The sequence below is a fragment of the Xenopus laevis genome, chromosome 2L, assembly GCF_017654675.1.
Source record: "Xenopus laevis strain J_2021 chromosome 2L, Xenopus_laevis_v10.1, whole genome shotgun sequence".
Lineage (NCBI taxonomy): Eukaryota > Metazoa > Chordata > Amphibia > Anura > Pipidae > Xenopus > Xenopus laevis.
In genome coordinates this window covers 137,849,998-137,876,536 of record NC_054373.1, presented here as the reverse complement: position 1 = coordinate 137,876,536, position 26,539 = coordinate 137,849,998, and the positions used below count along the sequence as shown (strand labels likewise).

The window sequence follows — 26,539 nt, the reverse complement described above, 5'->3', positions numbered from 1 at the left end:
ATTCTTTGCCGAAAGTCTTTGTTGACCCAGTTTAGGATTGTATTTTTTTTAACATACATTAAAAAAGAAATATTATGGTTCCAATTTTCCAGGTGCTCTATTACTTACACAGTAGGTGACTTGAAATATACTTATAATTTGTATTATCTCTACTCTCTCTCTCTCTCTAAAAATACATGTTATTAATAATAATAATAATAATAATAATAATAGATAGATAGATAGATAGATAATATTCTGCAATATTCTGTAATTTCTTTCATGTATGTAAGCCTCCCCATATACACAGAGGTAACAAGCTTAGGCATACATAAAATGGAAACATACATCAGGCATAATAACAAACACAAAGATGTCATATAGAGGTCACCGTCTAAGTATGAGCAAAGCAAATGCACAAAGACAGGAGTGTGCATACTAACATTTATTTCCTGTGGGCTTTCAATGTTATTGCAAGTGCATTTCTTTCAAAATAGCTGCTAAATATAAAAAGAGACACATATTCAGATTTTCCTGTTGGTTTATAGGATGTGTTTAACCCTGTATCATGAAAATATTTTATATGTAATTTTCCAGTCATTTATCCTCTCACTCTTGATTTACAAGTCAATTTCTCCTTTTCTCTAACCTTGTAATCCAGTAATTTATGTTAGGCTTATCTTTATTCCTTTACTGGTGCTTTCTTTGTCTCTTCTCACTTGAGTTATGTAGTTATCATAAATTGGGGTTATATTTACCTCCTCAAAAATGTTTCTAAACTGACAAGAACTAATTTAATGGGGAACTATATATATAAATAAATAAATATATATATATATATATATATATATTATATATATATATATATATATATATATATATATATATATATATATATATATGCGCTTTGGTTCCTGGTAATAAGTAAATTTCTTAACATAATCAATAATCAATCAATTTGTAATAATCAATTAAATCGTAATTGTCCATCTTCATGCAGGAGTCACATTTTGATTGGCAGTTAAATACATATTTGGTGGGGAGTAACTCCCTTTGCCTAGTAGATGCAGTACAGCCCAATCTTTGTAAAATGAGCCAAAATACAAAAAAAAATGGTTTGTCCATATGTGTCTTATCATGTAGCCTGTACAGCACTGTGAAATATGTTGGTGCTTTATATATAAATGTAGCAATAAATCCTTATGCCATATACATATATAATTGCCTCTTAATCCAAACACAAGCTTTGCCAGTTTCCATCAACTGAAAATTACTATTTGCCGAAATCTTATTATCTCTTTAGCTTTGCAATTACTTTTTTTCCCAAAATATTTTTTAATAACATTTGGTCTGGTTGGAGCTACTTAAGTCCAAATGTTAATGTGTGAGTTGGTTTTCCTTTCCTAAACCACAAGTTTTTCCTGCTGGACACTGCATATTTTAATATAAAAAGTTCTGCAGTTGCCTGAAATGCAAATATAATCAAAGATATCAGTGCACATATATTTAATTCTGAACACTGAACTTTGCTACATTTTTATAGGTGCAATATAAACACAAAGAAGTGATCACCCCAACAACAGTGATAAACAATGGCATAATTATACATGAATTCTCTTATTAGCACAGTTTTAACAAACAGGGGCCTTAAATGAATTAAGGTTAGTGATGGGCGAATTTGCGCAACGGCGCCGGCGTCTTGTTTTTGACGCCCGCGTCAGTTTTTTTGCGTTTCACAAATTTATTCGCTGGTGGCGAATCGCGCAAATTTGCAGCGAATTCGCGCCTGGCGAATAAATTCGCCCATCACTAATTAAGGTACCGAATAGCAAACATTATTAAATTGTTTAAATTGCCCTGTTTTACCAAAAATATATCATTTCCCAGAATTCCTTAATAATTGTGGGTGCGTAATCGCTGTCAAATTGCAGGAATACTTTTTCTTAGTCAATGAATGTGCAAATATCATAGTTTTCTGTTTGCGGACATTTAAGACAGCAATTGTTTTCCTTCGACTGTAAATAGAACTACTCGAAATATATATTGTTGCTCTTAATGTAGAGATATGCTATTTATGGCAAGTCCCTTTGTTGTCAACACGATACGATGTTACTTTGATTCGAACGTTTCGAATTCGACGAATACGGCCTATTCACCCACAGAAAGAAACTTTTGAATTTTTTAATAAATATCATCTGGTCTTTTTTCATTCAAACTCTGAAGTTATGGGAATTCGAAAAAACTCCCATTACTTCAACATTTGACCCTTGATAAATCTGTCCCTTAATTACCCATGGTATTTCCCAGCATTTTGCATTGCACCAAGTGGCAAAATAAATGACACAAGATGCACTGCTTTAACATCTTTGAACATTCTCTTATGTTTGCATTAATATACTTAGCTGATGCTGTAGCAGCCAGTGCAGTAGTCACTCAGTACCAGGGCAGCTCCTACCATGAGACAAGGTGAAAACATTGCCTCAGGCGGCATGGAATGGCCAGTTACCAGGGGCGGCAAAAAGCCGCCTCTGGTAATTTTTAAGAGCCAAATTTCTGGTTTTAACATGGAAATTTGGTTCTGTTAGTGCAGCGAGCACAATGGACCGATCCAACGCTAAAAGTAGAAAGTGCGGAGCGGCTGCCTTAGGCAGTGATAAACACTAAATGGACAGCACTTTTCCATATTCAATGGCCCTTATTAAAATTTCAAAACCACAAAGCACACGACCCTTTTTCAGCTTGATCCATAGTGTAGGCAGTGAAAATATCAGTGATGATAATGTATTGCATTTTAGTAAGGCACAATATGATTATATATCATATAACTAACGTTTAGCAATGATTTATTCGGGTATAGCACCTGTAATTCAGAATGCTCGGGACTTGGGGTTTTCAAGATAATGGATCTTTCCGTAATTTGTATCTTCATACCAAAAGTCTGCCATAAAATCATTTAAACATTAAGGGGGTTATTTATCAAAGGTCGAGTTTGTAAGGTTTTTTTCTGACTTGAATGTTTGCTTATTCATGAAAAAAAAAACTCTAATGAATGCAATCAGGGAGAAAAACTTAAATAGTAGGGATGGGCACATTTTTTTGCCTTGTTTCTCCGCAAAAGTGATACCCAGAGACTTGTATGGCGTTGTGCGGCAAAAAAAAAAGGACGCGCAGCAAAAATTTTTTGGACGCCCATAGGCTTTAATGGCATTGGCAACATTTCGCCAGAGGCGAATTTTTGGCAAAATGAGTCAAATTTGCCCACCCCTATTGAATACTCAAATTGATTGCGTTATCTGCATAAAAACTTGAATAGCTCGAGTAAGTCGGGATTTCGAGCAGAAACCACAAAAAAAAAAGAAAACCTGAAAATCATGAAGTCTAAAAACATCTTCAAATGGTTCAAGGGACCTCTGCCATTGACTTCTACATGACCTCGACAGGTTTTAGCTGGAGTATTTTCGAATTCAGGTTTTTTGCATCCATTATGTGGTAAACCCCAGGAGCATTCTGGATTAAAGGTCCCATACCTGTAATTAATGTTATCCAACATGCAATCAAACACGCAAGTCCTTGACCAGTGAATTGCCATCCTAGTATATGCACAAGACAAAAGCTGACACATCAATATATGTGCTCAAAATATAAATAAACGTAGTATTTTGTGGGCTGCAAGCAAGATATACAGAATATTTAGTAGCCAGTACTATCCTGAGTAGGTTTGTTACTTCATTATAATATTATATATTTCTGGCACAAAATAACAACAAAAAGCTGTTATAAACTAAATGCTAAATTCCAAAGAGCTCATACATATTTAAATGAACTCATTACCCGAACATGCTATCTTATTAGAAACTGTTTAGGATGATAATGATGATTGTATTATGAATACAATTGGTGTACATAATTTACTGCTGGAAATATATTTTCATCACTTGTCCCATGACATCAGGGGTTTGGATTTGGCTGGGATTAAATATAAGTATTTGACCTTACAAAGAAAGTCCTGTGATTTGGTTAACTCTTGACATGGTACATCTGCATTTGAAACAAAGATCTTTTTTTTTAATTGTGGACCTCCAATTGAATTTTTGTGACATTATCATTTTAGTCTATGGCGCCTGGAACATAAAGAGTTGGACAGTAGTGATGGGCGAATTTGTCCCGTTTCACTTCACCACGAAATTTGCGAATTTCGCAAATTTCCCACAAAACTGGCGAAAAATGTGCAAATCGTAGATTTTGACATCGGCGACAATTCGTTGGTGTCAAAATGGGCGCCGGCCTCAAAGTTGATGCCGGTGACCATTAAAGTCAATGGGCGTCCATTTATCAGTTATCACTGGGCGTCAAAGTTGGCACCGGCATAGAAAAAACTTTGACGGCGGCATCGGAAATTCGCGCCATGGTGAATAAATTCACCCATCGCTATTGGTCAGCAATCAGCACTGCTCTGGCGCATCAAAGGATCTATTTATAAAACAGTGGACTCTTGCCATGCCCAGCTTTACGGCTTCCTCATTCTTTTCTTTATTTTGGACTTTTGAATGAAATTTAATAAATGAATATAAGACATGATGAAAAAAAGGTAAGGACATTTATGAGGGAATTTTTCCAGGATGTGAAACTTCTAGTAGTCCACCAGGGTACCAAAAAATCTCTAGGGAGACTAGAAAGGTTAGTCAACAGGGCACAACAATTAGCCTGATGCTGATTTGCAGCATCATTTTCTTTATCAAGTGGCAAACATTTTTGTGAATCTGTGCTAGACTTTTAGGGTTATTAAATAAAATCCAAATTTATCTCATTGTCCCAATAAAAAAGCTCAATCAAACTCCCATACCCGATTAATCTGATTGGTAAAAAAAATCAAGCAAAAACCAAAATTGTACAATTTTTTCTGACTTTTCTCCCGAAAAGCTTGATTTTTTTGAGTTTTTGCCTTAAAACCTAGAAAAAAAAATCAGTTTTTCTGGCTAAATACAGCACAGGGCACAATAACGTCAAATTGGTATAGGTGCATTTTCTTTGACATAACGAACCTCGACAGGTCTGAGATGGCGGACTTTCTGATTCTCGCCTTTTTGCAGCATCAGTATATAATAAATCTCAAAAAAATCGAGTTTTTGCTCCAAAAAGCCCAATCAAATAAATTTGTGGTTTAGTAATTAAAAAAATTATTGACTTCAAAGCATTTAGCACGAGAAAAAATAAGGCCAATTGATTCCAATTTACGTGTTTGGTGGTAGAAAAAAAACAAAAAAAAGTCCCTTAAAGGGATCCTGTCATCGGAAAACATGTTTTTTCCAAACGCATCAGTTAATAGTGCTACTCCAGCAGAATTCTGCACTGAAATCCATTTCTCAAAAGAGCAAACAGATTTTTTTATAATCAATTTTGAAATCTGACATGGGGCTAGGCATTTTGTCAATTTGCCAGCTGCCCCTGGTCAAGTGACTTGTGCCCAGGCCCGGACTGGCAATTTGCCTGTTCGGGCAATTGCCCGAAGGGCCGCTCAATTTACAGGTCAAATGGGCCGCAAGCATTTTAGCACAGCATCAGCAGAATATGCACGCACACTCCTGCGTGCGCTAACCATGTGCTGGCCGTAGGCTGACTGTAGCAGCAAATTAAGATGGGGTTGAGCGAGTGAGCGGTGGAGAGGTGGGATGGGAAAAGGATCGTTCGTCACTGGGTGCTTCTTTACTCCCCTGCTCCAATCCGTGCCGGCTGGAAATGCTGTGAGAGAAGCCTGGGTTAGTCCGTTTAGACATAGAGACTGTGCAGCAGCAGTCAGATCGAGTTACAAAAAATGCCGGCCAGGCCCACGCTGCAGTAAATGACGAGGTATGTTGTTAGACCGGGACTGGCACTTGTTGCATTGCCGGGCTGGTACCCACAGTTTCTGTCTGCTGGCAGCCTGACAAAGTGATTTTGCAGCACGTCTGGAAATCCCCTGCATAGTATAATAGTAATAGTGGGTTCATGAGAGGAGAAATCATGGTGCTGCAGATTCATCCTCTCCCCCCCCCAGACTATTAGTGCAGAAAGAATGCTGGCCAATTAAGGCTACAAATCATGTTTATTACATGGCCTTGTGAATTTTAACCCTTTCCTTGCTAGCAAAAATTGCAGTTGTGCCATTTTTCTGTTATGATTTTTGTTGGTATTTATACATGGAATTGCCACTCATCTGACAGATGTCACCCCTGATGGGGTATTTATACATACATTTAAATTTATACACAAACTATGACAGCATAGGTATTCCCTGTACTAAGCACAATTCAGCAGGAACAGCCCCTAAGTTTGCTCATAGTCTGTACAGAGAGATACCAGAAAACCATGTCAGCATAGGTATTCTCTTGCACTATTTACCATACAACAGGAAGGTTTGAGGGTAGTTCTTTAAAAAAAACTTCAAATACACTGGGAATGATTTACTAACAGATGCTAAATTGCACCGGAGTGGTTCCCCATAACAGCAATTTGGACCTTTGCTTTAATTTTCAAGCCATTGATTGATTTATATAGGCAACTGCACTGATGAATTATAGCATCTATGCCAGTATATCACAATTATGTTGAGGATCATTTTTTTGCATACATGGAGGGTAAACAGACTCTCGAAGTGGACACCAATATATACGTTTTAAACCCAATATATAAGTGTGTCTGAGTACAAGAGCATTGTGTGTTTACATGTGGGCTGCTTTGATTTTTTTTTGCCCGGGCTGCTTTTTACTCCCAGTCCGGCCCTGCTTGTGCCTGCACTTTAGGAGAGAAATGCTTTCTGGCAGGCTGCTGTTTTTCCTTCTCAATGTAACTGAATGTGTCTCAGTGGGACTTGAGTTTTTACTATTGAGTGTCGTTCTTAGATCTACCAGGCAGCTGTTATCTTGTGTTAGAGAGCTGTTATCTTGTTACCTTCCCATTGTTCTTTTGTTTGGCTGCTGGGGGGGAAAAGGGAGGGGGGTGATATCACTCCAACTTGCAGTACAGCAGTAAAGAGTGATTGAAGTTTATCAGAGCACAAGTCACATGACTTGGGGCAGCTGGGAAATTGACAATATGTCTAGCCCCATGTCAGATTTCAAAATTGAATATAAAAAAAATCTGTTTGCTCTTTTGAGAAATGGATTTCAGTGCAGAATTCTGCTGGAGCAGCACTATTAATTGATTCATTTTGAAAAAAAAATTTTTCCCATGACAGTATCCCTTTAACATTTTGCAAATGTTTCCATGGTTTTCCGATTTTTTCACAAAAGCAAAACGGGAAAGTTTGCTCATCACTTGTCACTAGGTACATTAAAGTAATTCTGACTGCTGAATTTTTTGACACTATCTTGCTCCTGCACTGATTGTTTCCTCCAACCACTGAGTTTATTATAATGTTTTGCAGTGTGTGTGCGCAATGTAAGGCAAATTCCGTTGCAGCCTCAAAAAAAATGTCACTGCGCAGATAGATCAGAAATGATTGTAATAGACAACAAATATGCATGAATGTCCTATATGAGTGCTTTTTTTATCTGACTTTGGAAGATTAATTTGAACTTGGTTCTTCAAAAAAGCAGGGAATAAATAACAAAAAGATTGAGTATTCAGTAGGCTGCATTGCTAAACCAATTACAGAAACAGCACTGTAGACAACAGAATTGCTTTGTTTATCTTTCATGTTCCATCTTTTCCTTTGTGAAACAAGTCTGAAATTACTTTGTCCACAGTAAACACAACAGTACCTATATGGTCGTTCTTTCCCTTTCCTCCAATTTCATTTTTTTAATGCCAAATGAATGTATGAAACCATCAAAGTGAAAAACAGGGCAGAGATATACCTCAGTGTTCAAAGACACAGGCGAAGATCTAAAGCAATACATTTACATTGATAACTGCAAATGGGCGCTCCACTGCATAAAATATCACTGCCGTGGATTTTCCCAGAATATAATGGTGTAATAACTTACATTGAGCGCCATTTCTCCTTATGTTTCTGGAGCTTTCAAACTCAACATCAGGCTTTGAAGTATATATTGTAAGTAAGGTTATATAAGACTACTAAGGTGAGGTGGGGAATAGGCTATTTACAGCATATCATCTTAATTCGGAAAGTCATTATTCCCTAGAGCTTCTATTAGAGTAAAAAAAAAGCTACAGAAAGTTCAGTAGTACTGACAGAATAATTCCTCCACAGAACAAAATAAATTCACTTGACAGTAAAAGAACAAAGGGTTTGCAGAGCAGTATATCCTAGAACTCTAGGCGAATGACAACCTCTACACTTTTAAATCCTTTGCTATAAACTAAGTCACATAACACATATTTGGGTTCTATAATATGGCCATTAAGTTAATGTAGATGTGCAAACACATGGTTATCTTGATGTGATTTAAGCATATGTCTGTGCATAGCTGCAAAATAAATATCCTGGCTCCACCAGCTAGACAGGTTGTTTTACACTTAACATGGTTGCTGCCTTGATTCTGTCAAGAGGTATTGTCAAACTTCTGATGTCCCAATCTGGCCAAACTAAATTACCCATCATCCAAAGAGAGGAAGCTGTGCATGATGAGATTCATAGACCAACATGTCCCGGATAGTTGAGATTTCTACAGCCAAATAATAATAGTTAGATGTAACTGTTGTTTAAAAAATAGCTGCAGTAAAATTAAAACAAATGGATGAATGGATATATTACAGTCATAAATAAAAATAATGATCTAAAACGTTAAACACCTTGAATTCAGATGAAAAAAATATTTGGATCTTCCTTTGCTATAAAGCATTCTTTGATTCTGCTAGACTTTTAGTTTTATCGATGACTGTGCAGACGAGGTGCAGTACTCGCAATAATTTATTTCTATCAAAAAGACAGTGCCTGAATGAAGTACAAGCAATTCAACTTCCACCCTGCACTCCCTAATGGAAGTGAACCATGAAAGCCGCTTTAATGCAATAGTAAATGTGCAGAAAAGAAAAGGAATGAGAGGGGAGATGAAAACTGTTGTGTAAAGGTGGTGGTGGGGGGGTCAAGGCAGAAAGAGAAATGGGCAATGTGTTATTAAGTGGATGTTGTTACTTGTTAGAACTGATACTCTAATGCCTATAGTATAGTCACTTGCAGGGGTATTTAACAGGAAAGTGGAAGAAATGTTCAACAAATTAGCAGACTTTGTATATTCAGCTAACAAATCAAAATATATGTTCCTGATACATTTTTCACAGTATTTTACTGCTAGAGAAACTGAGAACTTTTAGGGAAGAAACATTATGTTTTCATTAAGATTAAAAGGGAATTATACATAGATATGTATGCTTATAGTAAACTGAGTGGCACTGTTGCTCTAACTATGAGCTTTACCCCAATAATATGCTCCAGATGAGACCTTAGTTCCCAGGGGTTTAGCCCTAGCAACAGTGTGGAGGCGGGTTGTTGTGCAACTGTAACCAGATACATTGCACTATAATTGGGCGCCAGTGGTTCTTGCAACTGAAATAGGGAATTTATTTATTGAATAGTGATGGGTGAATTTATTTGACAGGCGAAAAATTGGACGCCGGCGCATTTTCACCGGTGAACGTGCGCCAGCATAAAAAAAATGGATGCCGGCATCCAAAAGCGGACGCTGGCGTTAAAAACAAGATGCCGGCGCCATTTTGCAAATTTTTCGCAGTTCCGCAAATTTCTCGGGATGCTGTTACTTGTTAGAAATGATACTCTAATGCCTATAGTATAGTCACTTGCCGGGGTATTTAACTGAAAAGTAGATTAAGAAATATTCAACAAATTAGCGGACTTTATATATTCAGCTAACAAATCAAAATACATGTTTTATGTTCGCCGGCATACAAAAAAAATGGTGCTGTTTCGCGAATTTTTTGCAGTTCCGCGAATTTCATGGGAAATTCACAAATTATTCGGTGAAGCGAAACACCAAAGATTCGCCCATCACTATTACTGAATATAATAATCTACAAGGGAGTTCAAATAGAGAATTACAGGAACATAAAACAACAGTGTATAGGCATATCTACTCACAGCATCAGTCGTCAGTATAAGTCTCCACAGGGACAATAGCATAAACGGCGTCTACAAAGGTACACCCAACTTTCAACCTTTACCCTAAGTGGAGTGCACTCTAACACAAAAGGGGGAATTTAATATTCTTTGCAAAGACTCTTTTGAATGTAAGCAATCATGTGTGCTCCATTTTTGACTGATTAAAGACCTCAAAGACTTCTTCACAAAGTGTGCTACCAAATTGCTTTTGCGAACGTTGGCCGTGTATGTAATAAAATTTCTCAATTGCTAATCACGTTTTCTTTAGGCAAACAAAACTCCAGAGCAGGTGTTAAAAGTTCACAATGTGCAATTCATTTTCTCAATGCAATAAAAGCCTACTGAAGAACATTACATTGTGACAGGCAAATTTTTATTCACAAAGTTTTGCTCTTTGCGAATTGTATTACATTTCCCCTTTAGTCCCTACTTCTGGGCAATTGGTACCTGGGATCATAATCCCTCTTACACTACTCGGTGAAGCCATGTACAAAAAATATATATGTATCAAGCATGATATTTCAAATATATGTAGCAGACAGTTACTAAATGTAGAGACTCTTCTCTATAAAGTGTGTATCATTAAGGGGTTCCTATGTTGCCCCAAAATAATTTGTTTTCATTTCTATCATTAGTCCAGCGGTAGCCCTTGGTATCAACTTTACACAGTTAATTTAGCCCCAGTTTAAAGAAAATCCCTTTGAATTTTACTTTGAGTGGTGAATTTAACCATTGATGAATCTGATCATTTTGTAAATTAGCTGTCCCGGGCCAATCTTCCTCTAAAGTAGTATACAGATATATGTATGTTAGCCTCATGCTTGACCAAATATTTTGAACCATGTATCATTTGGGAAGCTTTGAAAATTTCAACCATCAATGCACCATGTCACCAGCACATGATGTATTAGTAGATAATGAAGTGAAGATAAGCTGAATAAATAGCACAATAGAAAGATGTCCATACGGCTGTCCGATTGGTCAGATTATCCTGTATGGCCACTTTTAGATTTCATCTATTTGCATGCATTTTGTTCTGGGCACCTTCTGTTGCTAATATTTGACATAGGAGTAATTTACAAATGCATATAAAGACTGCAAAGTACAATTTTGTGCACAGTTCATCAAAGCATTGCCTCCTTTTTGGAGCACATAATTAAAATTTAAAATGATGCCTGCGCATGATTATTTAGGTACAAGTCTGTTGTTGTTGATGCATTCCACAGTGGGAACCCTGTTCTGAGTGATGGTAGGTCCCAATTTCCCCTGCTTCAATAGGCACTTTTGTCAGACAAACCAGGAAGGCACAATGCAAGAAACATGTTTAAGTGGACAAATCCATAAGGAATGGTGTCAGTACAAGTGAATGATTGTGACCATTTTTGCTTGAATGCACTTGTGGCTGTTATTGTAAATTATACCCTATTTCTGGAAGCAAATGTGAACATTCAGACATGGATATTAGAGCCCCCTTGGTGTTTTGGGTCACCATATGTGACACTGTGAATGCAAATATATAGAAAAACTCACTTGTTTCTAGGCAAGATGAGGCAATATACAAACAGAATTGCCCTGAAATATATAACATGGATATTATTTATATTACCAAATTATAGCTGAGAACTGAGCCATGAATCGCTTTCCATTCATCAGATTCCAAAATATCACCATATAGAATTCTACCTTTAAATGTTTGCAGTGCTGAAAACACAGCCTAGTCATGCTGAAAGCTGAGGTTTAGTATAGGTTACAGTATAGCTATTAGCTCATTCGTACACCAAAATACCTTACAGGCCTTTCCAGCAGTAGAGTAACCTTTTTGTGTAATGATAAAGAAGAGAAACATAAATGCAACACTCCTGATAGACTGCTTCACACATCAGAGACTTTGTACAGTGATCCTGAAGCTCATCTTTACATGGCAAAATAAAAACGGAGACTTGTGCATTCTTGGATTTCCTGGATTTAAGGGATTCAAGTGATTTTATTAATGTTATATTTGATTACAAAAACAAATATGTATTGTACAGGTCAGGAAAAGTAAGAGTAAATAAACTTTTAAAAAGGCCTGGGGTGACCCACTAGATGTTGCTGAGCTACAAATCCGGCAGCACCTTATAGATATACTGTAGGAGTATATAGCCATAGAGCATTTGATTCCTTCTACCTTTACAGAGACTTAGCTACTGCAGATCTTTTCCAGTGGCATATGGGACTGTACTTCAAGGGCATGTACACATGACACCAAAACAGAGACTACAAAACCTTTATGGTGAGTCCTTTCTCTCTGGTGGACTTTACAAGATGGTGGTGCCCAAGAATGCCACATGATTTCCTTACATTGGTGCTCCAATGTAATTGCGTGCTGATGTGCACCACAATTTGGCAAATTCAAAATAAAAGAACGTCAGGGACTCAGGTTCCATTCCAGATTATAGGACTTTTCTTGCAAGTTTCTGAATTTCTAAAATTACATTTTCTGCTTGATCTTCTACCTGACCCTTCTGCCTGATTCTGACTACTCTCAGCTAGCCCTGACCTGTGCCTGAAATTCAACCTAGAGAAACCTTGGATACTGCAAATTGGATCTAACAACTGGCCTCTCTGATGCTTCCTAGTTGGTCCTGACTTCTCTTCTGGTAAAAGCCTAGTTGGCTTGGTTGAGGATTTTGCAAAATGTTCAGTTTGCACATGCCAAGAGCTACTTACTGCTAAATGTCAGCCTGTGGCTTCTTGTTGTTTCTCTAAGGAGCAAAGGTACAAAACCATATGAAAGTGAGACAAAGAAAATCCTACATAGTGTTTTAATGTGAGTGTGTAAGGTAATAAGTGACAGCCTTAGTGCGAGTGAGTAAATAAGGTAGCCATACAGGTATGGGATATGTTATCCAGATTAAAAATCTGAATCGGATTAAAAAATATACTGATGTGTCTAGACACTTCGGGGCACATTTACCAAGCTCAAGTGAAGGATTCGCAGTAAAAAAACTTTGAATTTTGAAGTTTTTTTTTTGGGTACTTCGACCTTCGAATAGGCTACTACAACCTTTGACTATGACTTCGACTTCGATTCAAACTAAAAATTGGTCGACTATACTGTCTCTTTAAGAAAAACTTTGACAACATACTTCGGCAGTTTAAACCTACCGAGGTACAATGTTAGCCTATTTTTTTCAAATTCAAGGAATAGAAAGGATCTGTAGAGGTGGTGACTTAACAAGTAAAATATTAAAATGTGAGATTTTTTGGATATTCCCCCTGGGTACCAGATCACCGAAATGGATGAATTCAGATTTTGATGTGTCCTGTTATTACTATTGAATTCTGTTTAACCCTTTTATTTAATTACTATTTACAGTATTGGTAAACTTTTTTTTAGATTCTCCATGTAACTTTTTGAATACTTATACAATGATATCCATTAATAATTTACTTATATGTCTGACCTATATATACATTTATATGAGATCATTTTACATACAGTAAATGTCTATATGTAATCCTTTGAATATCTAAACATATTGATCTTTTTAGACATTGGTAACTATAGCCGTCGTAACCTATGTGTTTTTTCAATCTGACCAACATTATAGGGTAAACTGTTCTTACAATTTTTTCCCTTCTTTGTTCCTCGCTCCCCTTTTTTCCTATTACAGGTATGGGACCTGTTATCCAGAATGCTCGGGACCTGGGGTTTTCTGGATAACGGATCTTTCTGTAATTTGGATTCTCATGCCTTATGTCAACTAGAAATTCATTTAAACATTAAATAAACCCAATAGGCTGGTTTTGCTTTCAATTAGGATTTGTTATATCTTAGTTGGGATATAAGCTACTGTTTTTTATTACAGAGAAAAAGGAAACCATTTTTAAAAATTTGGATTATTTGGATAAAATGGAGTCTATTGGAGACAGCCATTCCGTAATTCGGAGCTTTCTGGATATCAGGTTTCTGGATAAGGGATCATATACCTGTTGTGCCTTTTATATTCTTGTATTGCTATGTACATATTTAAGCCTATGATTAATGTGTAAGGCTTTTTGCGATGACTATTCAATTTTTTATTTTTCTATTTTTAATTAACTTTTTTGTTATTTTTTTTGGGGGGGGGACTTCCAGAGTGCCCAATACCTCTTGTTTGTGTCCATATACATGATTTATCCACTCCCCAGAGTTGAGGGTCTGGGCCCACTGTTTTTTACTGGTGAGTTTTCTACAAGGGTGAATGTATTTACGCTTACATTTTTATTGTGATTATGGGATCCATTATCTGGAAACCCATTATCCAGAAAGCCCCAAATAACATAAAAAGGGTGTCTGCCGTAGACTCCATTTTGTCAATATAATCCAAATTTTTAAAAATAATTAACTTTTTCTCTGTAATAATACAACAATACCTTGTACTTGATCCAAACTAAGATATAATTCATCCTTATTGAAAACAAAACCAGTCTATTGGATTGATTTCATATTTACATTAATTTCTAGTAGAATGAAGATCCAAATTAAGGAAATATCCATTATCCAAAAGATCCATTATCCGGAAAACCCCAGGTCCCAAGCATTCTGGATAAAAGGTCCCATACCTGTACTACAGGTATGGGATCCATTGTCCGGAAACCCATTATCTATAATGCTCCGGATTACAGAAAGGCTGTCTTTCATAGACTCTTTTATAATAAAATAATCCAAATTTTTAAAAATGATTACCCTTTTCTCTGTAAAAAATAAAACAGTACCAGGTACTTAATCCAAACTAAGATATAAGTAATCCTTATGGAAGCAGCCTATTGTGTTTATTTAATGTTTACATGATTTGTTTCAGGTATGGAGATCCAAATTATGGAAAGGTCCATTATCTGGAAAACACCAAGTCCAGAGCATTCTGGATATAAGGTCCCATACATGTACAACAATATTCTCCTTAAAGGAGAAGGAAAACTACGGATTCATTTTATTGCCAATAGAGTAGCTGCAATAGTGCAAGCTAGAATGCTATATTTATTCTGTAGAATGTTTTACTATACCTGAGTAAAAAGCTCTAGAAGCTCTCTGTTTGTTTAGGATAGTTTCTGCAGTATTAACTTGGTGTGACATCACTTCCTGCCTCAGTCTCTCCCTGATCACTTATAGCTCTGGGCTCAGATTACAGCAGAGAAGGGGGGGGGGAGAATAGCAAACTGAGCATGCTCATGCCTGGGGCAAGGAGGTTTAAGCTGAAGGCAGGAAGTCTGATACAGAAGCCCATGTGTGCATAATAGAAGAAAAGAAATACAGTGTTTCTTTTGAAGAGGACTCGGAGCACCACTACTTTGAGGGTTTACTGGTATACTTAGGTGGACCTTTCTGATAAGGCTTACTTAGTTTTAACCTTCCCTTCTCCTTTAAAAGGGAGATACTTGACTACACCAACTAACCTAGCTGCCGCACACCTTGCAACAAACTATTTATTCATCTATTTAGATAGTTTTACAGCTCCCTTATTTCATCTGCATACCCTTGGACCTCCCAGGGGAACCCTAATCAGGCCCAACCTAAAGGCTAACAGTTTACTATAACAAATATGGAAAATATAATTACCTCTCCCATCTCACCCATTTTGATATAGCCATGTCAACATCTTTATAAAAACATGCAATTTAATGTCACTCACACATAACTAGACATTTCATTGTTTCTCAATTAAAATTACATGCACGGTTGAATCTGGTCCAGGACTGGCTTCAACTGCAAATGCTCCATGTCAACTATTACAAAGAAGATGAACTTAAGTGCCCTGACATCCCAGCTGCTCTGTTCACAGTTTATTTTTTTTACCTATGTACACAGATAGGATTTGTTTCAACTAATGGGTGGTGCAGTTTGGGAGCAGAAGGGGACCTTTGTTGACGGTCTGGGGTTGCAGGTAGGTTGTGTTCTCCTTTAAACATTTTATAAGCCTTTGTCAGTTTCTTTTTCAGAGTCAGACTTGACACCCACACACTATCTGTAGTTAATTAGACATTTATTATACAGCGTGGATTTTTCCACCACTAAACATTCATTTTAACAAACAATATGAATGAACAAGTTGACCTTTTTACTAATAAGGATCTTTATTTGGTTCCTACTTGCAATTTACCAGGCATTGCTTTGATTAATGGCATGGTATGAGATTATAAACCATGTTTGATTGTCAGCATTTCCCGTGGATATTATTTTATTCCTTTCTTTGAGGATTCAACTTTTATGAGTACATTTGGCTTGTAGAACTTGTCTGTCATGTACCCCTGCTGGCTTTATGACATCCGTTATTCACCTAGCCTTAACTCACTCATGTACAAGAGAGATGAAGGGAGCTGATTTAAATATCAAAAGGCACAGTGCTTTCATGGGTAGCACTAACCTCTCTCTTAGGGGAGTATTCAAATGTCTTCACATTTTGATACAAGTGACCACATATTGGAATACACAGGGCTGGGGAAAACATTAGGACATTTTTTAAATACAAATTAAAACATTCAGTTAATTGGAAAACTTTAGTTTTGAATAAAGTCTTGACTGCAGACAGATCTGCTGTGAATAAATATGGGTTTTATTAAGTGGTTTGACAGAATACAGTTTGTTTATACAAATGCTCTTGAAATTGAAAAGGTTTATGTAATGAAGAGTGCTTTATTTTTTCCATTGTTCTGCAGCAAGGCTTTGTATGATCCTATACATGAAATATTTCTTCTCTTGGGTCATGATCTCTTAACACAATTTCATTGTCTTCCCTGCAAAGCTGGATTTCACCACATAAAATATTTAATGGAGAAAGATGTCAGTTGTGTCGATATGTTTCATAGGATAAGACACATGTAGCAAGTTGATGTCCTAAAATACCTTTTCTTTTGCACACAAAGCCTGAAAAACAATTACCCATCCCCTTCTTTCTTCATTAAATAACAAGCAAGATGCCTATGCTAACTATATCTTGTATAGTTTGTTTTAATAAATGGTTACATGGCTTTAAATTGACATTAAAGCGATTATAAAAAACATTGGTATCATTTTATTTCACCATTTTATAGGTTCTTAATTATAAAATCAATACTAAAGTTGCAAACAGTGTATACAATTACACATATGTGATTTATCTTCCAGAAACCCAGTATCCAGAAAGATCTGAATAATATGAAGGCCATTTTAATCAAATAATTCAAATATTTTTTCTTTGTAATAATAAAACAGAACCTTGTACTTGTTCCCAACTAACCTATTATTAACCCTTGTTGGAGGCAAACTAATCATATTTGGTTTATTTAATGGTTAAATCATTTTTAGTAGAGATTCAAAATATGGAAAACCCCCTTATCCAGCAAACCCCAGGTCCCTAGCATTCTGGATAACAGGTCATATACCTTTAATTGTAATAGAATTAGAATAGAATTTTTTAAAGAATTCCCTTATTCTCTGTAATAATAAAACAGGAGTTTGTACTTGATCCAAACTAAGATATAATTAATCCTTATTGGAGGCAAAACCAATCACTATTAGACATCACTTCCTGCATGTGGGGGTGGGGCCGGAAGTTACCTCCAATCGATAAGCACCATCTTATTCATTTGATCAAAATAGTTACATAGTTACATAGTTACATAGTTAAATTGGGTTGAAAAAAGACAAAGTCCATCAAGTTCAACCCCTCCAAATGAAAACCCAGCATCCCTACACACACCCCTCCCTACTTTTAATTAAAATTCTATATACCCATACCTATACTAACTATAGAGTTTAGTATCATAATAGCCTTTAATATTATGTCTGTCCAAAAAATCATCCAAGCCATTCTTAAAGGCATTAACTGAATCAGCCATCACAACATCACCCGGCAGTGCATTCCACAACCTCACTGTCCTGACTGTGAAGAACCCTCTACGTTGCTTCAAATGAAAGTTCTTTTCTTCTAGTCTAAAGGGGTGGCCTCTGGTACGGTGATCCACTTTATGGGTAAAAAGGTCCCCTGCCATTTGTCTATAATGTCCTCTAATGTACTTGTAAAGTGTAATCATGTCCCCTCGCAAGCGCCTTTTTTCCAGAGAAAACAACCCCAACCTTGACAGTCTACCCTCATAATTTAAGTCTTCCGTCCCTCTAACCAATTTAGTTGCACTTAGTCTCTGCACTCTCTCCAGCTCATTTATATCCCTCTTAAGGACTGGAGTCCAAAACTGAACTGCATACTCCAGATGAGGCCTTACCAGGGACCTATAAAGAGGCATAATTATGTTTTCATCCCTTGAGTTAATGCCCTTTTTTATGCAAGACAGAACTTTATTTGCTTTAGTAGCCACAGAATGACACTGCCCAGAATTAGACAACGTGTTATCTACAAAGACCCCTAGATCCTTTTCATTTAAGGAAACTCCCAACACATTGCCATTTAGTGTATAACTTTAAAACTATGAACTATGCCTGGAGCATAGAAATGAGGAAAAAGTAAGATAGCAAGATGTTTGACCCTACTGCGATCATTACTTACTCTGTTTGAATATTTTCAGAAAGTTACATTTTCTGACAAGGAAAACTTTGTCGTAATAGCTACATCTGTGATGTTTCAACATGCCCTTTCTCTTAAGAACACCATGCTTTAAACACATTGCTTCCCCTTAAAGCTTTAAAACCAGTCTGCCCTTATGGTCTTTAAAATTTTTCTTGGCATTCTCCAAATATTTAAGGGTATGGTCTTCAATTTATTTGATTTTCATTTTGCAGCTTGTAAAAACAACACAAAAGTCAAGATTTTCTGAATATGTTTGTCATACTTCTGCTTGATTATCTCAAAAATGGCATTATGTCATTATATTACAAATTACAGATGGCACAACTGTAATTTTACATCCTCAAGATGCTACACTGCAGAATTCTCTCAATATCTTCCACTTGTTGAATTAATGCTGTGTTGTTAACAGCCATTTTTTTTATGTAGCTAAAGCATGGTGCGTGCTTTTTTTGAAGTATTATTTCCATGACAAGTGACAACTGTTTCTTATGACATGAAAAATAAAATCACATATTGCTTCCACTCCAGTTCTAGTGTATTCAAGCAAAATGGTGGAGAAGAATCACTTAGCAAAATATATATTTATATATACAGTATATATATATATTTAAAAATATTAGTCAGTTTTATCAAAATGATGGACTGAGACCCTCCTAGACATTTTATAAGCACAGCTAATTTGCTTTTGCATAGATGTTTATACATGGGACAGGGCTAGATTTCCCTTTTCAGAGTCTGCTGAAGAGTAATTTACAAGACTGTGGAGATGTCAGCATGATCCTACTCTCCAAACAGGAAAGTACAGGTATGGGATGCCTTATCCGGAAATCTCTTATTCAGAAAGTTCTGAATTATGGAAAGCCCATCTCCCATAGACTCTATTTTATCTAAATAATCCAGATTTTTTAAAAGAATTCCCTTATTCTCTGTAATAATAAAACAGGAGTTTGTACTTGATCCAAACTAAGATATAATTAATCCTTATTGGAGGCAAAACCAGCCTAATGGGTTTATTTAATGTTTATTTGATTTGATATTACACTTAGGGGCCGATTCATGAAGCTCGAGTGAAGGATTCGAAGTAAAAAAACTTCGAATTTCGAAGTGTTTTTTGGGCTACTTCGACCATCGAATGGGCTACTTCGACCTTCGACTACGACTTTGAATCGAAGGATTCGAACTAAAAATCGTTCGACTATTCGACCATTCGATAGTCGAAGTACTGCCTCTTTAAAAAAAACTTCGACCCCCTACTTCGGCAGCTAAAAGCTACCGAAGTCAATGTTAGCCTATGGGGAAGGTCCCCATAGGCTTGCCTAAGTTTTTTTGATCGAAGGATATTCCTTCGATTGTTGGATTTAAATCCTTCGAATCGTTCGATTCGAAGGATTTAATCGTTCGATCGAAGGAATAATCCTTCGATCGTTCGATCGAATTTTCTGCGCTAAATCCTTCGACTTCGATATTCGAAGTCGAAGGATTTTAGTTCCTAGTCGAATATCGAGGGTTAATTAACCCTCGATATTCGACCCTTGATGAATCGGCCCCTTAAGGTATGAAGATCCACATTATGAAAAGATCCATTATACGGAAATCCCCAGGTCCCGAGCATTCTGTATAACAGGTCTCATACCTGTACTCCCAAATCCTAATCTGCAAATAAGAGACCGAATTAATGGTTGTGAGTTGGCAACAGCTTCATTAAATGAAAACAACACTATACATGTTTCTATTTATTTTTGACAACAAGAAAGCAAAGTCCTCTCAAAAGGCAGTTACTGTGCAAAACTTTGGCATGGAAGATACATTGAACATAACACTGCAGTATAAACCACTTGAAAAACAAAAATAAAATTATAGTGGTAGTTGTACAGAAAATCAGCCAAGTATATTTTTATGAAAATAAAAGATACATGAGACCAAATGAAGTGAAAGGATAAACCAAAAAGAGGAGGGCATGGAAGAAACAGGAAAGGCGATGTTGATCAAGGGGTACAAGAACAGAATGCAGAGGGTATGGTCATATGGCCTATGACACACTTGACATTTTGTCCACTGCGGCCCTTCAGTGAAGAACGTCAAATTATATATTGCCCCTTTCCTTCTGTCATCACTTTGAATAATGCAGAATGAAAAGAGCCTCAGCTGATGCAAATGGTAATGCTCAAGGGATCCCTGTTTTGTTTAACGGGTAAGGCATTTTTCAGTAGCAGCATGCACAAAATGTCTCTGTCTTAAATATATTGATAATGGGTTGAGTGCAGAGGACCTTTTGTATTTGTCTAAAAGCTCAAGGGATGCCAGAAACTCCCTGGTTTAGTACCAGGAACCTGGTGCATGCTGCACTGCTCCTGTGGGTTGAGGCTCTGAGGTTGTAGCCTACCAGTTTATCTGAATGTCCTTTCCCTGCAAGGCAATAGCCCAAGTAAGGTGGTACTAATGCTTGCCTCTCCCTACAACCTGTTGCTGGATCATTAGTCTTCCTGCTAATTAAAGCCGTCTGAGATCCTGAGAGCCTGTCCAAGTATCCTGTCCTGTAAGTCTGTCCCTGACCTGTACTTGTTCCTCTGAACAGTCTGAAGTTAAAGTTATTCATAAGTACAACTGCAATTGAAAGCAGCATGTGTATGTCTCTTTCTGCACTGCTGGTTCTGTCTCTTAAAACAACATAGCAGAAATCCTCCTGGCTATCAGGCTGGCTTCTAGTACAGTACATTGTTTCCAAAATACAAGCTAAAATACCAGCTACCAATAGCAACTGAAAGACCAATATTGCTTTCAATGAATATTGAACATTGGCTTAACTTGCTGTTATTTTACACTCTATTTTCTCTATTATTCGAATTAATGCATATGCAGAGTTTGTTTTCCGAAATAAAATTTACATTGCCTGTTTATAAATAGGCGCGTTAAGTAAGCTATGGTTTGAACAGCTTAATCACATCTTAAAATATTAAGGGATTTCTAGACAGTACAAGTACTAGAACGCTTTGGTAGTAGTGACCATAATTTTATCTCATTAAAGGTTGTAAAAGCAAATATGCATTGGGTAAACAAAGGCTGTAAATTTCACGAAACAACTAACAAACTTTTTCACCTTAAAATCTTCACTTCAACATGTAGATTGGGACATGCGGTCTTCAACAAAATCACATAATATAAATGGTTGTTTTAAAATTGTTAAATCTATACGGTTATAGGTGGAAATAAATCTAAAAGTCCTGTGTGACTTAACCCAGATGTGAAGAAAATAATAATAATGAGGAAAGCATTTTAAAAGTTTGATGGAACAGAGACTTATTTAAAGACCTAGAAATACTAAACGTGTTGCAAATAGGCAAAAATAGTAAATAAGAAACAAATCGCTTCATGTGAAAAGTCTAATCCCTGTATCAATTTTTTTAAAAAATGAATGCCCTATTAGCTATTAAAATTAGATAGCTTTGATTCCTTTCCTCATTTTTTAAAATAGTGGTGTCTGAGTTACAGGACACACTCTGTAAATGTATAAATGTCTCTGCTAAAACACACCCTCAAATGCTTACAGCTCATAGTTCAGTTTTAGCTAGGTCAGTTTTTCTAATTTTCTTAGACTCTCTTTCATCTGGGATACCACTAGACTGGAGGAGAGCTGATCTAATTCCATTATTTTAGAAGTGATTATATTCAGAGTCTGTCAATAATAAGCATTAACATTTGATGTCTATGGGCAATTTATTTGGAGGCCATTCAGTGCTGAAAAAGGGAGTAAACTGTAATTAGTGTCAATAACTTTGGTTATAAAGACACTGGGGCAAATTTACTAAAGGGTGCAGTGGCCATCGCTAGTGAAAATTCATCAGAAATCTCATCTGCAGGGACATGGGCAATTTTATAACAGGTTAGATAACAATTTGCGAGTGAAAGAATGCAGTTCTGCACCCTATCGCAAGGCAAATTTTCACTCAGGCAAACAATTGTAACTCTGCATATTCACTAAAGTTTAATTTTACAGAACGTTTCCTCTTTCATCAAAGTTTTCATGCCGCATTCTAAGAAGTGCCAGTCGACATTAATCCTGCTCATACGGGGGAGCAGGGGGTTGCACGCAAATTTGCCGGGCGATAAGACCCAGCGGTGCGGCACTGGTGGGCACTAGGACCCTGCGGCGTAAACTATACAATTCGCAAACGGTCTTCTACTGTTGAAAGTGGTTGCTAAACAGTTTCCGTGTTCGCCAAAGCTATATTAAATTCGTGCAAAGCAAAATTTGTTCACGCAAAGGCATAACTTTTCGCATTGAGAATACTTTTTCCATTACCGACTTTTATTACATTCCCCCGTTAGTGTTACAACTTTGCTCTCCCTGGGTGACAGGGTGATAAATGAAGCAGGCATTGAATCTGGAACTAGAACTCCTTGCAGGAATGTATTAAATATAGTAGTAAGATGGGGACTAGAAGGCAAATAAACTTCTAATAGTAACTTTAAGGAAAACTTTCAGGACCAGGTGCCTTATAAGCAGTAAATCATTTCAGAATGGCAACTTCAACGATGTCCCTGTTTAGCAAATTTATTTCCTATGTTGTTAAGATTTGGAGGTCATGTTTGGAGGTTTGGACACGTGTTGCATGGTATCTATTGTTAGATTTTGGAAGATTATATGAGTCAGTGTAAAACTGATTGGCTATAGCCTTGTTTGTGCACTCTAATCTGTCTTAATTAACAAAATTCTGCATAGCAGATTTTCTCCTCAAAGCTTTCCTGCTAGTAGGGTGTATGCCTTGTGGCATTCGGAGAATATTATTGATTGATCCACATCTTTCAGCATTACTGACTCTTTTTATTGTTAATTTCATTTTGAAAGTGAAAAACTATGTATTTGCACCTGTATGGACTGCCCCATTTAAAGAGATACTTACATTTACTTATTTCATTGATTATGAAATTGCCTCCCCCTGTTGTATAATGACCGATTTGGCACATTTAATTATTCAGCAGCTTCTTAAAAAAAAACTCTTGCATACATTTAGAGAAAATAAAACAATTATAGAAATAAATAGATTTGTGTGCACTGTGTAAGTGACCATTGAGATCAAAAAATGATCGTTAGGATCTTTACTGTTATACAGGAATTTAAATGGACAGTGTTTGTGAATGAGTGTAACTCCTGTTACATGTTGAGGATGTGATTAAGGTAATTACTGCTGTTCCTCCTGAAAGTACATTTATGTAAACAATAGGTAACTGACAAATGGCATTGTGTTTTACACTTTTCCAGGAGAAGTAATCCACAGCAGCCAAGATGCTTGCTTTTAAACAAGTGACAGTTAAATGCTAAACCCATTAGAGAACCAAATCATAATTCCTTTTAGCAGATGGATAGCATGGGAGGCGTCTAATTGTCGTTTATGACTTAACTCAGTATGTGTGTGTACATTTTGGGAATTCAAGATAAAAACTGACATGAGAAGATTAAAGGGGTTAAAGAGTAGCTTTATTTTCCATCTTCTGTCATCTTATTTTATTAAACAGTAAAATTGCAGAGAAGAGGGCTGTTTTGGCTTGTGCTGTCGGGTTGGATTGTGCTCATCTTTGAAATACAACACCTTTCTCCCAATGAGGCATAAATCTCCCTAGTGATGAGCTTGCTAGCAATGTGTTTGGAGATGATCTGGTATCCAAGGGAATCCAGAAGGTGCTTTGCATAGATGGGATTTAGTAAATCGCATGTTGCTGTCAATCCTTTCTATGATGATCTTTGACCAAAGAGGCTGGGTCGCTGGTCTTAACACCCTCCACTTTTGCAGCATGAGAGATGACAGATCATTAAAGAATTGTATATTTTTCCCTTGTGTTCTATTACTGTTCTATTACAGGGAGTGATCATGCTTTATATCCAATAGCTTCCTTGATGTCAAAATATGGATTGCAGACAATGGGATCCCTAGAGGTTGTGTTTGCAGGGGCCCATTGTTAAAGAGGTTCAGTCTTGAGGAGCCTAGAAGTAGTTGCTAGGTTGAAGATTTATTGATACTATAACATAAGCTTTGGATTATGTATTTTGTGGTGTATCTAGCGCTTACTTGCCTATTAGCAAATGCCATTTTTAGCACAAAATGCATCTGGCTGAAGTTATGATCAATGTGTTTGAATGCACTTCTCTTAAAGGAATTGTTCAGTATAAATATAAAATCTGGGTACCGTAAAAAGATATGATGTGCAAAATAAAAAAAATATTTTCAGTATAGTTAGTTAAATAAAATGCAATCTATAGAGGCTGCAGTGACTGGCTGCCTAACATAATATCCAGGACACTACTTCCTGCTCTCTTGGTTTCCGCTGATTGGTTACCAGGCAGTAACCAATCAGTGACTTGAGGGGGTCATAACTGTTTGCTTTATTATGACCTGCATGCCACGGATCAATTGCAAACTCACTGAACAGTTATGTCCCATGTGGGCCCCTTAAAGTCGCTGACTAACTCAGAGTTAGGGAGCTGCATAGCAGGAAGTTGGTTTCTGTTATGTTAGACATCTGCCAATTCCTTTGTATGATTGGCCACACTCACCACACTAGCTTGTGTGTAAATGGTAGATGAAATTAGGAGCTACACACACCAAATATCTTTTTTGGTGCTTAAACCTTTTATTAAGGCCAGGTTGCTTATTTTCTAGAATTCATAGATATGAATTATCTCATGGAAAACACTGTGTAGTCTTTGCACTAATGAACATGTTGGTATTTACACTACAGATTCAAAACTATGGGTTGCAAAGTTAATATTTAACAGTTTCTAATCAACATCTTATTATATCGAATTTATCCCATACGTGCATTATGGAAGAAAAGCCATTCAGGATCAAATTCAGTATATCAGTAGCTCACTCTGCTATTGCGTTTCCTAGGACCTTGTCTCTCTTTAAAGCTTTAAACTGGTTATACGCAATTCTATGGAGAATAGCAAGGGATTGCAATATTTATTAAATGTGATTGATGTAAAATACATTTTTAAAATTACATTGGGGATATATTATACCAAACACTTTGGTACGTTTCTGTGAGAGCCAATTACATGATGCCTATTTTAGGTATTGATATATTCTTTTTATTATTTATACTGCTTTTTCTGTAGCTGTATGGGGGTTATGGAGTGTTGCAAAACAGAATTAATTTTTTATATATAAAACAGTATGAAACCTATTATCTGGATTGCTAAGGACCTGGGGTTTTCCAGATTTTTTTTCAAGTTTTTTTTCCCTGAATTGAAATGACCATACCTTAAGGGCCCATTTATGAAAGTTTGTAGAACATTCATTTCTCTGAATCATACTTTTTAACTCAAATGAACATGTTTTTCATATAGTTACTTATTCCACAATTTTTTTCATAATTTAGATTAGTGTAAAAACCATTAAAAAAATTTGTTCATGAAAAATTTGGAGGTTTTGAATTTTTTCATTAGCTATTTTCGTGATTTGTGATTTTTAGAGAAATAAAGTTCTATTGTGGTTTCAAAAAGCTCTAAATGCCACTTAAATATTGACTTTTAGTAAATGGGTCTTCCTGTATTGATACAGACCCGTAAGAGTTAATAAAACAGGCCAAGGTATCATGAAACAACATTTCTGCCAGTAGTACTTTCCCAGTACCAACATCACCCAGTACCAACATCAGATGTAACAGGTCTCTCTTGATTGAGGTCTGGAATCAATCATGTGGAAAGGGGTCACAGCTTGTGATGCCCTGCTTCAAGCCATGGCTGATTCCATGTAGAGGGGGGAAAGCCCAAACAGGGGGCTTAGAGTTCACATTAAGGCCCCTCATAGATGATGTGGAGGTCACACTATAATATATACTCAAACATATTTATCCTCTCAAAACCCATATATTTTTGATGGGTTCAATGTAATATTAGCTTTCAAACATGACTAGGTTTGGTACTCAGATATGAATATCTGGGCAGGGGCAAGACATGACAAGGGGACTCCTCAATTTG

At 36.5% G+C, this 26,539-nt stretch overlaps 1 long non-coding RNA gene across 1 annotated transcript in view; it reads left to right on the top strand.

Moving 5' to 3' along the window:
• Window positions 1–5,641: 5,641 nt before the first annotated feature.
• LOC121399657 overlaps window positions 5,642–26,539 on the top strand; it is a 36,782-nt gene continuing 15,884 nt past the window's right edge. The window contains exon 1 of the long non-coding RNA XR_005965243.1: window positions 5,642–5,826. This is a non-coding gene — a long non-coding RNA (uncharacterized LOC121399657). The remainder of the gene's footprint in view (window positions 5,827–26,539) is intronic.